We start from the raw sequence: 4,766 nt of genomic DNA, 5'->3' as shown, positions 1-4,766 counted from the left end.
GCGACCCTATATAGGGTTTCCAAGGAGCAGCTGATGAGCTTGAATCACCGACTTTGTAGTTCAAATGGCTTTGCAGTCTGGCGCATTAACCCACAGTGCCACACCAGGACTCCAGATCTTACATTACTCTAGTGCTATTCATCATGTTTTACAATTCAATATTCTGGTGCTATCTGACAGTGTTCCACTGTTATTCATAAAGTTTCAATGACTAACTATCCAGAATTAGTTCATCTCTCCTTTCTAGTCTGCCTTAGTCTCAAAACTCAGCTGAAACTTGTCCACCACCGGTGACCCTGCTGGTATTCAAAATACCGGTGGCATAGCTTCCAGTCTCATAGCAACGTGCAAGTCACCACAGTACAATAAACTGGCAGATGAATGGTGGATATATATATAATAGCATTTATCAATATATACTTTCTTTTGTGTACAACTTAGTGGAAGAAGTTACATTTATCAAGCTGTGCATACTTCACCTATGTTTGGTGCTACGTTTCCCATCACCATAAAGAAAGGTGATCACTATCTAGAAAATTTTCCCCTTTTCTTCCCCACCTCCCCAACCTTGTAGCCACCAATGAACATTGGTCTCTTTGTATGCACCTATTCTTATCATTTCATAAAACTAAGATCATGTAATATTTTTCCTGTTGCAATTGACCTATCTCACGCTGCATAATGTCCTCCATGTTTCAAGATGTTTGGGGAACTCATTTTCTTTTACGGCTGTGTAGTATACCACTATACCACATTTTGTTTATCCATTTATTCATTGATGGTCATCTTTTTGCTATTGCGAGTAATGCTGTAATTAATACAGGTATGCATGTCTGTTTATGTCTCTTCTATTAGATTCTGTGATAGTTAAGGTTTTTGTCAACTTGACTGGGTCAGCATCAGCATTGGTTTGTCAGTTGAGATGTAAGTATACCCCATGATGTGATTTGATGAGATAAACCAGTAAGAGGATTAAGGGTGGGACACACCATCACTCTGCTCTAATTTATAAGAGATTCCCAAGGGTGTGACATGCAATACCTTTTATCTTACAAGAGATAAAAGGAGACAGAGTTGATCAGAGAAAGGGGGACATACTACCCCAAGACAGAAGAGCCAGGAGTGGAATGTGTCCTTTGGACTTGGGTCCCTAACCTGTGAAGCTCATAGATCCTGGGGAAGACTGATGTCGAGGAGTATGGAGATATCCAAGGAATACTAGAGCTACAGGCAATGAAAGGAGCCAACAAAGAGAAAGCCTTCCCAAGAGCCTGCACTCTGAATTTGGACTTCTGTTCTCCTAAATTATGAGAGAAAAAAATTACTTGTTGTTAAAGCCATCCACTTGTGGTATTTCTGTTACAGCAGCGTTAGATAACTAAAACAGATCTCTATATGCATCCCTGGATTGCAATGTAGTTTTATTTCTAATTTTTGAGGAATTTCCATACTGCTTTCCACATCAGTTATACCATTTTACATTCCCACTACCAGTGACTAAGAGTTCCAAGCTCCCCATGTCCTCGTCAACATTTGTTTCCTGTTTTTATGATTGGATGCCATTTTAGCAAGGATGAGCTGGTATCTCACTCTCATTTTTATCTGCATTTGTCTAATGGCTATCCCACCAGCCACTCCACAGGAGGAAGTTGAGGTTTTCTGCTCCCATAAAGATTTAAAGCCTCAAAAACAATATATATGGGGTTGCTATAAGTCAGAATTGATGCACTTAACAATTACAATATGGAGCTCTGGTAGCGTAGTGGTTACAAATCGGGCTGCAGACCTTAAGGTCAGCAGTTCGAAACTACCAGCTGCTCTGCAGGAGAAAGATGAGGCTTTCTGCTCCCATAAAGATTTACAGCCTCAGAAACCCTATACAGGGTCGCAATGGGTCGGAACCGACTCGATGGGCACTTAACAACAACAACAATTACAATGGCTAATGGGGAAAATGGTGTGGTGCAGTAGGATAAGCACTGAACTGCTAACTTCAAGGTAGATGGTTCAAATCCACCAGCCACTCCTTGTAAATCCTATACAGGGTCCCTGTGAGTCAGAACTGACTTGGTGGCACTTAACAACAATGGCTAATGATTGAGAGTACCTTTTTGACCACTTGAATGTCCTCCTTGGTGAAGTGTCTATTCATGTCCTTTGCCCCCTTTTTAATAGAGTTATTTCCTTTTTTAATTGATTTATTTGTCTCTCTGTTATTGAGTTTCAACTTTCTTTTTTATTGGTCTAACCCCCAACTCCCCACCTCCACCTAGAGTTCTCCTTCCACAAATTTCCTTCAGTTTAAGCTTCTCCATTCTGTCAAATCAGTAATCAGTCCTCTATATAGTCTCATTTTCCACAATTGTATTGACATCTCTTGTCTACTGTCATTGCTTTTTCCTTCTTTATAACTTTGTGGGTTATAGTCTCTTTTTTTCAATAGTAAAAGCATTTGATATCAAGCAAATTGGGAAACAAAATGTGCTTTAAATACAACACATTTGGGGGAGGGAGGAAACCATACTTCCACACAATTACAATGAAAGATCTAACATTTGTACACCTCAGACATCTTTATTTTACTCCTGTATTGCCATGATTCATAGGGAATAGGTTATGGCAGCTCAGGCTCCTTTCCATTGGTTCTCACAAAGTGCGCTTCCCAGGTACTTTTCTCTTTGGCGTCCTTCTTTTCTTGATCATTTTCCTTTACTAGCTTCAGGAAGCTATCTCGGCTCTTAGAGTGCTTAATATTATCAATACACACATTAATTCTCTTGGCAAGAATCTTGCCCTTGACTTGGTTGTTCACAACAATGCTGACAGCATGCTGGGTCATATGGTAGACTCTTCAGGTTTTACTGAGGAAAATTTGTGGAACATGTCTTTTTGAACTGTGCCCATTACCTTGATGTCCACAATGTCACCTTTTAAAAATACATTTGCATGTTATGTAGCCATGTTTTCTGAAAGTCCAGAACACACAGCAAGTGCCCCGCCTCTTTTCCTTTGTTTTCATCATTTTGGTGGATTATTGCCAGATGGCAGTTCCAGCAGAAAGGAAGCAGGTCTTTTGATTTTTTCACTCTTTTTATAGTGGAGATTTGAGAGGGAATAAATAAACACATTTTCAATTCAGCATATTTACTCACATAAGCTGTTTTATAACTAAGTCCACAACATAAATATAGTGTAGGAAACGGAGACTATTTTCTCATAAATATATATAAAATTTGTCTTTGGGGCCAGATTCTCTGGCCAGCCTCAGAAAATACAGGTGTTTCACAGACATGTTCCCAATAGACATGTCCATGAAAACCACTGACCTTTGGTGTCCCAGAAGAGACACACTTAAAAGAGCTGTCAAACTTTCCAGTATGGTAACCAGAATTTCTACCAGTTGCCTGGGAGTAGACCAGAGTTCATTAGGGTCTGACAAGCAAATTGTTGCATGACCAACTAAAAGAGATAAGTTGGTGAAGTGGCAATGGAGTTGTGAGTCTGTGTAAGTTCATGAGTAGCATTCACACACATTATCAGTACCTAGGAATGTCTTTTCATTACTTATATCATAATGACCTCCTTTTCATTACTTACATCATAATGACCTCCTTCTATAAAAGCATAAAAATAATGTTGACATGACACTAACTCCCAAAGGAAACATTCCCATTCCTCCTCATTATTTCTACAGAACTTTGATCTTCAATCCCCAAGTGGTCTTTGAAAAGGTAGTAACACTCAATTAAAACTTCCATACACAGAAAACTCCAGGGTCTCTGTTTCACTCTTCTTAGTTGTTGCATCAAAGCTAAAGTGAAGTACGTTGGTGGTTTTAAAACTTTGGACCACATCACACAAACATGAATTTCTGATTATAACATCCATACACATATCATAAGGAGGCCTGGAGGCACAGTGGCTAAGCACACAGCCTAGGGAAAGTTCAGTGATTTGGACCCACCAATCACTTTACAGAAGAATGACAAGGCACTCCTGCTTCAAAAAAGATTTTGTTGTTGTTAAGTGCTGTCAAGTCAGTTCCCATGCATAGCAACATTGTATGGGGTTTCTGAGAAGTGGCTAGTGAGTTTGAACTGCTGACCTTGCAGTTTGAATGGAACTTTTGGTCCAGTGTTTATCCTACAGCACCACACCAGGACTAGGAAACCTTGTGTGGCAGTTCTACTCTGTCCTATAGATTCACTATGCGTCTGAATCAACTTGACAGCAATGGGCTTGGGTTTTATATATATCGTTGTTGTTGTTAGATGCCATCATGTCAGTGCTGACTCACAGCAACCTTATGCACAGGAGAATGAAGCACAGCCCAATCGTGGGCCAACCTCACTATTGTTGCCATGCTTGAGTCCATCGATGCTGCCACTTGGCCAATCCATCTTACTGGGGGTCTTCCTCTTTTTCTCTGACCCTCCACGTTAACAAACATGATATCTTTCTCCAGAGACTGGTCCGTCCTGACATATGTCTGAAGTATGAGAGACAAAGTTTGGTTATCTTAGCCTCCAAGGAGCATTCTGGCTGCACTTCTTCCAACACAGATCTGTTGGTTCTTTTGGCAACCCATGGTACTTTCAATATTCTCCTCCAGGACCATAACTCAAATGCATCAATTCTTCTACGGTCTTCCTTATTCGATGTCCGGCTTTCACACGCATATGAGGTTACTGAAAATACCATGGCTTGGGTCAGACACACCTTAGTCCTCAAGGTGACATCTTTGCTTTTTAAAAAGGTCTTGTGCA

The 4,766-nt window shown here is 40.3% G+C and overlaps 1 pseudogene; it reads right to left on the bottom strand.

Moving 5' to 3' along the window:
• Positions 1–2,548: 2,548 nt before the first annotated feature.
• LOC102838513 lies at positions 2,549–3,022 on the bottom strand (annotated as a pseudogene).
• Between the last annotated feature and the right edge of the window lie 1,744 nt (positions 3,023–4,766).

Source organism: Chrysochloris asiatica, unplaced genomic scaffold, assembly GCF_000296735.1.
Source record: "Chrysochloris asiatica unplaced genomic scaffold, ChrAsi1.0 scaffold00016, whole genome shotgun sequence".
Classification (NCBI taxonomy): Eukaryota; Metazoa; Chordata; class Mammalia; order Afrosoricida; family Chrysochloridae; genus Chrysochloris; species Chrysochloris asiatica.
This window is presented reverse-complemented; position numbering and strand designations above follow the sequence as displayed.